We start from the raw sequence: 14,040 nt of genomic DNA, 5'->3' as shown, positions 1-14,040 counted from the left end.
GCCGACCGATCAGCTGTTGTGGAGCTCCGGGGGAACATATGGAGGAAAGTGAAAGTTTGTTTTGTCTTTTTTTCAAGCCCGAGCAGGGCGGAATAGAAAAAGTCTGTGCCGGACATCTCCTTTAACCCCTTAAGGACCCTTGACGTACGCGTACTTCATAGAGAATTCCGGCCCCCGCCGCGCACCGGGCGGGGATCGGACCGGGATGCCTGCTGAAATCATTCAGCAGGCATCCCGTGCAAATGCCCAGGGGGGTCATTAGACCCCCCCCCATGTCGGCGATCGCGACAAATCGCAAGTGAATTCACACTTGTGATTTGCGCGATTATGGGTCTATAGTGACCCGGTGACCCGGAATATAAGGGGGATCGCGGTTGTCTAAGACAACTACGATCCTCCTGAAGAGATAGGAGTGAGGTGGCAGGGGTGCCACCCCTCCTATCCCTGCTATTGGTGGTCTAGACGCGGCCACCAATAGCAGATCGGGGGCGGAGAGGTTTACTTTCGTTTTCCCCGTCCTGCCCACCCACAATAGGCGGGTCAGGACGGGGAAACGACGGGGACCGGCGCCGAAGATCCACTTACCGATCCGGGCGGGCGACGGAGGCTGCGGGCGACGGAGATCGGCGGGTGGCGATGACGTGCGGCTGGATCGTACGGAAGCCGGTGAGTTGCCTAGCAACATCTGGAGGGTACAGTTTGAGACCATTATACAGTGGTCTCTAACTGCAGCCCTCCAGATGTTGCAAAACTACAACTCCTAGCATGCCCAAACAACTGTTTGCTGTCAGGGCATGCTGGGATTTGTAGTTTTGCAACAGCTGGAGGGCTACAGTTTGAGACCACTATACAGTGGTCCCTAAAATGTAGCCCTCCAGATCTTGCAAAACTACAACTCCTAGCATGCCCAAACAACTGTTTGCTGTCAGGGCATGCTGGGATTTGTAGTTTTGCAACAGCTGGAGGACCACAGTTTGGAGATCACTTTGCAGTTTTCTCTAAAACTGTAGCCCTCCAGATGTTGCAAAACTGCAAATCCCAGCATGTCCAAACAGCAAACAGCTGTCTCGGCATGATGGGAGTTGTAGTTGCGTACCTCCAGCTATTGCATAACTACATCTCCCAGCATGCCCTTTGGTGATCAGTACATGCTGGGAGTTGTAGTTTTGCAACAGCTAGAGGCACACTGGTTAGAAAATAGTGAGTTAGGTAACAGAACCTAACTGAAGGTTTTCCAACCAGTGTGTCTCCAGCTGTTGCAAAAGTACAACTCCCAGCATGCACGGTCTGTCAGTACATGCTGGGAGTTCTAGTTTTGAAACAGCTGGAGGTTTGCCCCCCCATGTGAATGTACAGGGTACATTTACACGGGCAGGCTTACAGTAAGTTTCCTGTTTCAAGTTTGGGCTGCGGCAAATTTTTCACCGCAGCGCAAACTCCTAGCGGGAAACTCACCGTAACCCGCCAGTGTGAATGTACCCTAAAAACCCTACAGTACACTACACTAACACATAATAAAGGGTAAAACACAACATTTACACCCCCTTACACTGTCCCCCCAATAAAAATGAAAAACGTATTGTATGGCAGTGTTTCCAAAACGGAGCCTCCAGCTGTTGTAAAACAACAACTCCCAGCATTTCCGGACAGCCACTGACTGTCCAGGCATGATGGGAATTTAGCAACAGCTGGAGGCACCCTGTTTGGGAATCACTGGCCTAGAATACCCCTATGTCCACCCCTATGCAATCCCTAATTTAGTCCTCAAATGCGCATGGCGCTCTCTCACTTCAGATCCCTGTCGTATTTCAAGGAAACAGTTTAGGGCCACATATGGGGTATCTCCGTACTCGGAAAAAATTGCACTACAAATTTTGGGGGCTTTTTCTCCTTTTACCCCTTATGAAAAGGAAAAGTTGGGGTCTACACCAGCTTGATAGTGTAAAAAAATTTAAAAAATTACACTAACATGCTGCTGTTGCCCCATACTTTTTATTTTCACAAGCGTTAAAAGGAAAAAAAGACCCACAAAATTTGTAACGCAATTTCTCCTGAGTACGGAAATACCCCATATGTGGGCGTAAAATGCTCTGTGGGCGCACAACAAGGCTCAGGAGTGAGAGCGCACTATGTTCATTTGAGGCCTAAATTGGTGATTTGCACAGGGGTGGCCGATTTTACAGCGGTTTTGACATAAACGCAAAAAAATAAATACCCACATGTGACCTCATTTTGGAAACTACACCCCTCACATAATGTAATAAGGGGTGCAGTGAGCATTTACGCCCCACAGGTGTCTGGCAGATTTTTGGAACAGTGGTCCGTGAAAATGAAAAATTTTATTTTTCATTTGCACAGCCCACTGTTCCAAAGATCTGTCAAACGCCAGTGGGGTGTAAATACTCACTGCACCCCTTATTAAATTCTGTGAGGGGTGTAGTTTCCAAAATAGGGTTACATGTGGGGGGGTCCACTGTTCTGGCACCACAGGGGGCTTTGTAAACGCACATGGCCCCTGACTTCCATTCCAAAAATTTTTTTCCCAAAAGCTCAATGGCGCTCCTTCCCTTCTGAGCATTGTAGTTCACCCATAGAGCATTTTACGTCCTGACATGGGGTATTTCCATACTCAGAAGAGATGGGGTTACAAATTTTGGAGGTCATTTTGTCCTATTATCCCTTGTAAAAAAAAAAATCTTTGAGGGAAAACTAGCATTTTTGTGAAAAAAAAATGCCATTTTCTCATCCAACTTTAACGAAAAGTCGTCAAACACCTGTGGGGTGTTAAGGCTCACTGGACCCCTTGTTACGTGCCTTAAGGGGTGTAGTTTCCAACATATTATGCCATGTGTTTTTTTTTTTGCTGTTCTGGCACCATAGGGGCTTCCGAAATGTGACATGCCCCCCAAAAACCCTTTCAGAAAAACTCACTCTCCAAAATCCCACTGTTGCTACTTCCCTTTTGAGCCCTCCGAACTGCACCTGCCCAACACTTGACATACACATGTGAGGTATTTCCTTACTCAAGAGAAATTGGGTTACACATTTTAGGAAGATTTCTCTCCTTTTACCCCTTGTAAAAATTCAATAACTGGGTCTACAAGAACATGCGAGTGTAAAAAATGAAGATTTTGAATTTTCTCCTTCAATTTGCTGCTATTCCTGTGAAACACCTAAAGGGTTAACAAACCTTTTGAATGTCATTTTGAATACTTTGAGGGGTGTAGTTTTTATAATGGGGTCATTTGTGGGGTATTTCTAATAAGAAGGCCCTTCAAATCCACTTCAAAACAGAACTGGTCCCTGAAAATTTTAGATTTTTAAAATTTTGTGAAAAATTGGAAAATTGCTGCTGAATTTTGAAGCCCTCTGGTGTCTTCCAAAAGTAAAAACATGTCAACTTTATGATGGAAACATAAAGTAGACATATTGTATTTGTAAATCAAAATATCATTTATTTGGAATATTAATTTTCCTTATAAGCAGAGAGCTTCAAAGTAAAAAAAAAAAATTTTATCAAATTTTGGAATTTTTCACCAAGAAATGATGCAAGTATCGACAAAATTTTACCACTAACATAAACTACAATATGTCACGAAAAAACAATCTCGGAATCAGAATGAAAGGTAAAAGCATCCCAGAGTTATTAATGTTTAAAGTGACAGTGGTCAGATGTGCAAAAAATGGCCGTGTCCTACAGTGAAAATTGGCTGGGTCCTTAAGGGGTTAACAGAGTGTTAGGCAGGACATTGAACAACTGACTAAGACTGTGATGAAGCTTGCCAACCGGTCCGCCCTACCTGACCCTAAACCTCCCCTACCCATAAAACCTGCCCCTGCTCCCCGCAATTTCAACCCCCGCAACCCTCCACCTAATAGACCCTCAGAGACTCAAAGACTATTTTGTACCTATTGTGATAAACCTTGACAAAGAGTTGTGCTGTCCGCTTATCCACTAGCAACCGCTTATGCACATCTGTGCTATCAGACCCGCCGATCCCGCCCCGGCTTCACCACTTGAATACAAAGGAAAGATGTCCGGCACAAATCGTGCATATAAAACTTGCTTTATTGAAGCTTTGCAAGGAGTCACAATACAGATAAGGAACATGGACTGGCCCGCCCGTTCCCCAGAACTGAATCAGATTGAGCACATCTGGGATGTCTCGCTCCATCCACCACAGACTGTCCAGGAGTTGGTGGATGCTTTAGTCCAGGTCTGGGAGGACATCCCTCAGGAGACCATCCTCCACCTCATCAGGAGCATGCCCAGGCGTTGTAGGGAGGTCATACGGGCACGTGGAGGCCACACACACTACTGAGCCTCATTGGGACTTGTATTAAGGACATTACATAAAGTTGGATCAGCCTGTAGTGGGGTTTTCCACTTTGATTTTGAGGGTGACTCCATATCCAGACCTCCATGGGTTGATACATTTGATTTCCATTGATAATTTTGGTGTGATTTTGTTGTCAGCGCATTCAACTATGTAAAGAGGAAAGTATTTCATACGATTAGTTCATTCATTCAGATCTAGGATGTGTTATCTTAGTGTTCCCTTTATTTTTTTTGAGCAGTGTACAAGAATATAACTACTATAATACTGCTCCCTTTATAAAAGAATATAACTACTATAATACTGCTCCCTTTATAAAAGAATATAACTACTATAATACTGCTCCTATATACAAGAATATAACTACTATAATACTGCCTCCTATATACAAGAATGTAACTACTATAATACTGCTCCTATATACAAGAATATAACTACTATAATACTGCTCCTATATACAAGAATATAACTACTATAATACTGCTCCTATATACAAGAATATAACTACTATAATACTGCTCCTATATACAAGAATATAACTACTATAACACTGCTCCTATATACAAGAATATAACTACTATAATACTGTCTTCTATGTACAAGAATATAACTACTATATTACTGTTCCTATATACAAGAATATAACTACTATAATACTGTCTCCTATGTACAAGAATATAACTACTATAATACTGCTCCTATATACAAGAATATAACTACTATAATACTGCCTCCTATATACAAGAATATAACTACTATAATACTGCTCCTATATACAACAATATAACTACTATAATACTGCCTCCTATATACAAGAATATAACTATTATAATACTGCCCCTATATACAAGAATATAACTACTATAATACTGCCTCCTATATACAAGAATATAACTACTATAATACTGCCTCCTATATACAAGAATACAACTACTATAATACCATACATATATTCTTGTATATAGGAGGCAGTATTATAGTAGTTATATTCTTGTATATAGGGGCAGTATTATAATAGTTATATTCTTGTATATAGGAGGCAGTATTATAGTAGTTATATTCTTGTTTATAACTATTATAATACTGCCCCTATATACAAGAATATAACTACTGTAATACTGCTCCTATATTTAAGAATATAACTACTATAATACTGCTCCTATATACAAGAATATAACTACTATAATACTGTCTTCTATATACAAGAATATAACTACTATAATACTGCTTCTATATACAAGAATATAACTACTATAATACTGCTCCTATATACAAGAATATAACTACTATAATACTGCCTCCTATATACAAGAATATAACTACTATAATACTGCTCCTATATACAAGAATATACTACTATAATACTGCTCCTATATGCAAGAATATAACTACTATAATACTGCTCCTATATACAAGAATATAACTACTATAATACTGCTCCTATGTACAAGAATATAACTACTATAATACTGCTCCTATATACAAGAATATAATTACTATAATACTGCTCCTATATATAAGAATATAACTACTATAATACTGCTCCCTATGTAGAATAGTATCATTCCTGTGGTATCACTGACTGCAGTTATAATCTCTCGCACTGTATTAGTGACTGTTCTATAGCGGTGTACAGGTTCGGTAGTTCTTTTCTTAGCTCTTCAGATCATCCTGTGATTTCCACATCCGCTCCTTATATACAGTAAGAAAATAATAAGAATGACACTGGGAGCGCCCGGCCGCTGCACATCTCCTTCTCCCGGCTGATTATTATGTTTTTTTTCTCCGGGTCCCGCAGATTAAATAATGGGGTGACTATGTCGGTCCGCAGGTTAATGAACCTCTCTGCCAGGAAATGGAAAATGAAATGAGACTGTGCGTTCTGCAGGTAGAGAAATAGAAACTTCTATAAAGTGGAATAAATATTTCTCCTCCATGTAAGTGAATACCAATGGAGCAGGAGAGCGGCTGCTGCGGCCTTCTGTGTGTAATGTAGACTTCACTGTCTGGAATAAATTCTATATATATCTAATACAGATGAGCGAACTTTGAAAAATTTGATTCAGCCGATTCGCCGAATTTTTTGAAAAAACTTTGCGGCAAATCGCTATTAAAAACGGCTATTTCTGGCCTACAGGGAGCCTCAATAGGTGTGTAGAGCACTTTGCCTTGTCCTAACACGCATAAGGGGTGTAATATGTTTGTGAAATAACACTGTTATTCAGTATGTCATGCAGATTACAGGCATTGTTATTAGAATCACTGCTGCAGAGCTTCGATGTGGCAGCAGGGAGACCATATGGTGTAAAAATTGAAGAGAAGAAAGACATTTTTTAATGTAATTTTTATTTAATTAGAATTTATTTTAATTTTTTGAGTACCCATTCTGGTGAGCATCGAGCTGGCAGTCTTCCGCCAGATGAGATACCACCTGTTCCAGCCCCTGCCTCTCAACGCCCCCCCCCCCCCCGACTATGAAAGTGTGAATGTTTCATTTAATCAGTTATGGTTCATTGTTATCGCTCCAAGCTGTTTCATTGGATTCTTGTGATAATTCCAGAGGTAATATGACATAGACGACCATAGGGCCTCAGTCTTGAAAAGATTACATAGATTTATTTAAATTTAAGATTTATATTAGATTCCCAAGTATAATGTCCCGGTGTTTACTTTGAACTAATACTGTATGACCACAAAACCCGATCTAACAAGGAGTCACATGGCTGAACAATGACAGAGCTTAGAGGTGGCAGCAGCATGAGGAGACCATAATCTGGCAGAATGACACAGCCTGGAATTGGTGGCAGCACGAGGAGAACATATAGTGGCAGAATGATCCATTCTGGCGGTGGCAACAGCCTGACAAGACAATAGGGCCTCACAATAGAGAAGATTAAAGATATTTTTGAAAATTTTAATTGAAGATTTATGGTAGCTAGTGCAACCATAAAATATTTTTAGGTAATGTCCCAGGCCCAGCAGCATCATTAAACCATATGGTTGCTGAATGGCACAGCCTGGAGCTGGTGGCAGCATGAATAGACCATAGGGCTACACAATCCCTAAGATTAAAAGATGAATTTCAAAATTTAGCTAGTGCTTCCATAAAATATTTTTAGGTAATGGCCCAGGCCTGGAGGTGGCTGAAGTATGAGGAGACCATATAGTGGCTAAATGTCACAGCCTGAAGGTGGCTGAAGCATGATGAGACCATATAGTGGCTGAATGGCACAGCCTGGAATTGGCTGAAGCATGAGGAGACCATATAGTGGCTTAATGCCACAGCCTGGAGATGGCTGAAGCATGAGGAGACTATATAGTGGCTGAATGCCACAGACTGGAGGTGGCTGAAGCATGAGCAGATCATATAGTGGCTGAATGGCACAGCCTGGAGATGGCAGCAGCAGCATCAGGAGTCCTGAAAGTGACTGGGTGACAGAGTGGTGCGGTGGGTGGCAATACCAGTACCTGGCAAAAAAAAGGTGGGTGAGAAAAGGTCTGATGCAGAGGAATGTTTGTAACTGGGGAGCAGCACCTTAAATCTGTTTGGTACTATGCATATTTGACCATGGTGCCACACCAACACTTCACAATCTACTCTGATTCATCTGGCATTGGTGGGTGGAAATCCTGGCTGATCAATCCCTGATTCATCTTCACAAATGTCACTCTCCACATTTTTTGCGGACAGACGAGTTCTCCTTGGGGTGACTATGCCCCCACCGCTCTGATGGCACACTACTGGCCGGGCAGGACAGCTTCTTGAGGGCAAACTCTGCTAGTTGTGGCCCCAAATCAAGTTTGGCTGCCCAGAAGTCCAGTGGATCTTCGAGGTGTGTTGGCATGGTCATGTCAAGGTATGCCACCACCTGCTGGTTCAGGTCCTGCTCCAGGTCTACCTGCTGCTGATGAGTTGCTTCACTATCCGGGTGAAGAAAGGTACTCATCAGCGACTGTAGACTCAGGCTGCTGCTGCCACCCCACCCCTCCCCTCCCCAGCAGCCATGGCAGTGGAAGGTAAGCACAGAGGGCCCACCGAGTCAGACCTGCAAAAGGATGGACGATGGTGCCGATAGGCATCAACCAACTGACTACGTAGGATGTCTCTGTAGTAGGTCAGTTTGTCCTCCCTCTCAGTGGGTGCAAAAAAGGCCCCCCATTTTGTGCCGGTAGCGAGGGTCCAATAAGAGCCAGAAGTCATCCTGCTGCCGAATGGTGACAATTTAGCGGTCACTACGCAAGCAAGTGAGCATGCATCGTGCCATTTGTGCAAGTGACTCGGAGGAACTCCCTGCCTTCATCTCCACTGGATACTGCCACGGTGTGTCTGGCTTCTCTGTCTCGCCTTCCTCATAACCCTCTACTCTTTTGGCTGCTCCTGCTCCTCCTCTCCTGTCAAATGACTAGAAAAACCACCCATTTGGCAAAACCTAAATTATGCTCCACTGTGCCCCTCCTCCTCCAGATCAGCCCCCACAGGACTCATGTGGCCCTGATATGTAGTCACCACGTCTCCATTGCCCTGACCAGCCATCGTTTCCAACACATGTTGAAGGAAATGAAGCAGTGGAATGACGTTGTTCATCCCGTAATCCTGGTGACTTCCTAATAATTTTGCTTCCTCAAAGGGCCCTAGCACATGGCAGGTGTCACATATGAGCTGCCACTGGTTCACATTGAAGTTACACAGGAGAGTAACCCTATCCGCTTGGATCATCAAGAAATCGATGATGGCTTTTCTCTGTTTGTGAAGTCTGTCCAACATATGGAAGGTGGAATTCCAATGTGTGGCAACGTCACAAATCCGACTATGTTGGAGGATACCATTCTGACGCTGCAGCTCAAAGAGGATGTGCTTTGCAGTGTATGAGTGGCTGAAGTGCATGCAAAGTATCCTTCCCATTGTAAGGTTGTCTTACAAATGGGGGGAACACTTCAGGAACTGCTTGACAACCAGATTGAACATGTGTGCCATGCAGGGCGCATGGCTTAGCCTTCCCTGTTGCAGTGCAGACTAGATGTTCTTCCCGTTGTCGGTCACCATGGTTCCTATTTCCAGTTTTCATGGAGTGAGCCATGCTCCGATTTCTTTATGAATGACTTTTAGCAGTTCCTCCCTTGTATGAAGAACAGCGTGACACCGCCGTGCCCTGCACACATGGTATGCTGAAGGTGCACTTGACTGGGCAGTGGAGGCTGAGGACACGGTAGAAGATGAGGAGGTGGAGTTGCACACTGTCACAGGACCAATGGCCTGAGAGCGTGGAGGAGGAAGCGGCGTGACCTGTCCAAGTTGGTGTTGTGGCTGTGCAGGAACCACATTCACCCAGTGAGCCGTAAAGGACATGTATTGTCCCTGACTGTAGTTACAGTTCCAGACGTCGGCGCTGCCGTGCACTTTGGTATACACCGACAGGCTCAAGGACTGGGCCACCTTCTCTTCCATAAAATTATGCAGGGCTGGTACTGCCTTCTTCGCAAAGAAATGACGGCTTGGCACTCTCCACCTCAGCTCAGCACAAGCCATCAGTTCTCTGAAAGGGGCAGAGTCCACCACTTGAAATGGGAGGGACTGCAGCACCATCAACTTGGACAGGAGCACATTCAGCTTCTGCGCCATTGGATGAGTGGGCGGATAATGTTGTCTCTTGGAGATGGCTTCGCCGATGGATTGTTGGCGGAATGACTGCCTAAAAGTAGGAGGAGCAGAAGCATCTGGAGCGACAGAAGGAGGGTATGACACACAGCTCCCTTCGGCTGAGGTGGTGGAGCCTTGGCTGGCTGAAAGAGGGAGCAGCATGCCACTGGGTGATGCAGCAGGCTGGACCACTACTTCGGAGCCATGGTTCTCCCAGGCCACTTTATGGTGGCACAGCATATGTTGACACAGGGCCGTGGTGCCAACATTTGGACCCTGGCCACACTTTGCCTTCTGCCGACATATCTTGCATGTGGCTATGTGAACCTCCTCCAGATGTCTGATGAAAAACTGCCACACTGCCGAGTAGCTGATTTTCCCATCAACAGTCCGCACTAATTGACTGCTACTTGCGCCGTCTCCAGGAACCCCTGTACAACTACCTCACGGGAAGGTAGGCTGCCACGAAGCAGTTGGTCTCCCCCGGGCACGTTTGGCTCCAGAATTTCCACTTCTGCCACCATGCTGACTGCCAACCATGCTACCACCTTGCTGGCTCATCTGCTGCCTCACGGGCAACTTGCAAAGCTCTTCTGCTGATGATGATGAAGCCCCTTCTGCACCCGGCTCCCAATTGCAATTCGGCTTCATCATCATCAACAAGTGTCTGCACGTCACTGATGTCCTCCTCAGGTTCCTCAACAGTGTCTGCTTCAGGACCCTGAACGCTGGCAACATAGCCTCCCACTTCAGTCTCCTCATCACAACTTGCCCGCCTAGCGGAGGAAGCAGCGCATGTCTCCTTCCCTTCTTGGCTGTCCAGTAGCTGCTGACTGTCCTCTATTAGATTGTCCTCAGTAAATAGTGGAGCTGAACCCACAGCATAAGAGACTTCTCTAGGAGAGGGAAAGGCATAGGACAAAGGCAATGGGAGGACAGGGACTGCTCCCGGGCCATGACAACTGAAGGCTGTGTCTGAGGAACCCACCGACTGTTGACTGGGGGTGTCAGATGTCACTTGTTTTTTTATTGAAAGAGATTTATTGTCCGTTCGGTCATTACAAGTCACACTATAAATTACAATCACACAAAGCATGACAGTACAATACACAGCAAAGGTTCCCTAAGCTATACATCGCACATCATGCTACTCTAACACTCCGCTCAATCCTGTAATAGAAAAGCACAAGAGATCGAATAGCAAAACAATACAATCTGGGATCGGGATAGGGGGCTGTGGGGCGGAGCTGGGGGCGTGGGGGGGTGTGGGCCACTATGTGGGGGTAGGGGAGGGGGCGGATCACAGGGCCAAACTGCTGGGCTGTATCTTCAAGGAGACATGGGAGAGGGAGAGGGGTCTTCACTCCTCTTCTTCCAAATCGACGGCCAGGCTGTCCAAGATGGAATAGTCTCTAAGCATGCTCTTGATGAACCTGCGGCAGTCCCAGATGGACATGTTCTCCCTGTTGATCACAAGGCGGTTCCTGGCAAGCTACACTGCGTCCTTAAAACAGTTCATAAGGAGCCAGGCCTCCTGGATGGCCTCCACATCGTGGGTCCCAGGTAACAGACCGTGAAGCACCGAATGGTACGATAAGCAGTTCCTGGGTACAGAGTCTCTGAGTTCATGTTCCAGGGCATCCAACAGACCCTGTGCAAAGGGGCACTGCCAAAACACGTGTAAAGATGTTTCCTCCACTTAGGGGCACTGGGGGCAGTACCGGGTTCTGCACAGGTTGCGGGCATGCATGAAAGACCTGAGAGAGAGTCCTCCCTTGACGGCCATCCACGACAAGTCCTTGTCCATTGGTAAGCCGCTTTGAGACCACATTAGTCCAAACTGTCTCTGCAGTGGCTGCGGGGAGTCTCGGAACCAGCTCAGTCAAGTCCTTAGCTCGGATGAGCTTGTAGATTGTCTCCAGCTTCCATAGGTCAGATGTCACTTGTGATGAAGTGGATGAGTGTGTTAATCAATTGATGGTGGCAGATGGGTTGCTGGTCGAGACACGACCGCTAGCCGATACCGGGAGCTCAGGCCTCTCACTGCGACTCCTGCTGCCACTCGCCCCTAGTCTGCTACGACCGCTGCCTGATGAATTTAGGCCTCTGCCACTCCTCTGAGCACATCCTGGCACTTCTCTGCCTGACATACTTAGTGCAAATATGAAGGGAGTACAATATGCTTCACTACACTTAAAACAGTATTTGTCTAGAACAGCAGAAGGTGATTACTTTTGATTGGACTTTCACAGTATATAGGCCCTTGACAGATTAACAGGTACAAAATGGTACACTATGTAGATGTACGTATGTGGTATGCACTTATGAGGGCAGAAAAATGCGCTACAATATGCTTTAAAAAAACGTATTGGAGTAAAACACCAGGTGGTGATTACTTTTGCCTGGACTTTCACAGTATGTAGGTCCTTGACAGATTAACAGGTACAAAAAAGGACACTACTTAGATGTACGTATGTGGTATGCAGAAAAATGCGCTACAGTACGCTTTAAAAAAAATATTTTTGCACAACACCAGCAGTACACAGTCGCTGTGTACTAAACCCAAAATTGCACTCTCTCACAGACATGGACTACTGGGTATTATACCATCAACAGAATAGGATAACCAGCAGATTTGGTGTGGAACAAAGACACAGAATTGCACTGTGGATTATTCCTGCCTCTTCTGCTAAGGTTTATGAAGTTGAGGCAGCTTGTTGAAATGTATGAGGCAACACACAGCTCTCTGTCCCTCTCTGTAATACAATGCCGAGGAAAGTGACTGGGAGGTTAATGGCTGCAGTAAAAAATCTTTTCTCTGCAAAAACGCACTGCTCTCTGTCCACCAGATCACTGATGTGACTAGGAGGTGAAACACTGCTGGAAAAAGCTTTTCTGTGTAACACACACACAGGCAGTCTGTCCTATCTCTTTGCAGTGTAATGAATGAAGTGACTAGCCGGAATATGGCTGCCAATTATATAGGGCTGTGACATCACAGGGGTGACTGGCTGCTGATAGGCGGCATCCTGCATGTGATTCAGGGTCATCCCTACCTACTTCCCTTCCCGCCTTCCCAGAGTTCCTTGCCCCATGTCCTGACATGTGGATCCGGCATTTTAGATGCCCTGGAGCCTGGACCGCACTAAATAGAGATTAATGAAGAGATTCAAGTGATGTAATCGCGGCAATATTCGCATTGGTTGCGAATCGAATTTTTCATGAAAATCGTAACGAATTCGAATTCGTCAGCTTCGATTCGCTCATCTCTAATACCTGAAATAGAAAGTAAATTATCAAGTTTGCAAAAAACATTCTTCATTACAAAGTCTGTTTATGTTTTGTGTTTACAGCTCCTATGCACGTACATGTGCTGCCGTGTCAGCAAACCTCAAAAAGTTCAAAAGTTTCCATACTTTTTATATAAAGTGAGTCAAATAAATATATTTTCTGGTGCTATTGACATGAAATTCTTAACAGATATTGGTAACATCCCGATCCATACAAATCCATGTAAAGAAACCAAAATAATTAATCTCATAAATTAAATAATGTTTAACAATGTGAAATGACTATCTTACTGATATTATTATTCAATACTTTGTACAGAAGCCTTTGTTAGTAATGACGGCTTCAAGGCGCCTCCTGTATGGGGAAACTAGTCACATACTTTCCTCTGCGGAGATTTTCACACACATTCTTAAATCCTGAAGGTTCCGCGGGAATGTTCTATGAATCATGACCTTTAGTTCCTTCTATAGAATCTCAATGGAGATTGTTGGTATAGGACATCCCTATACTCTATTTTATTTTTATTTGTCTTATCAGTAACATTTGTACCTTGTTTAATCGAAATACCTTCAGCCATTCAGTTAAGGGGGAACATACACAGATAGATTGAGTTCTGTATTTAGAGAGAGAGGGAATATGCAAAGCAGCTCAATCACACCACCTTTTCAGGTAAAATTTTACACTTTTGTAAAAGTGTAAGAGATCTGAAGAGATCTCTGGCACTGCATTTAAAGCGGTGCTCCGCTGCTCAGCATTTGGAACAAACTGTTCCGA

Source organism: Hyla sarda, chromosome 2 (genome assembly GCF_029499605.1).
Source record: "Hyla sarda isolate aHylSar1 chromosome 2, aHylSar1.hap1, whole genome shotgun sequence".
In the NCBI taxonomy this organism is placed as follows: domain Eukaryota; kingdom Metazoa; phylum Chordata; class Amphibia; order Anura; family Hylidae; genus Hyla; species Hyla sarda.
The sequence above is the reverse complement of the archived record's forward strand: the minus strand, read 5'-3'. Positions refer to the sequence as shown.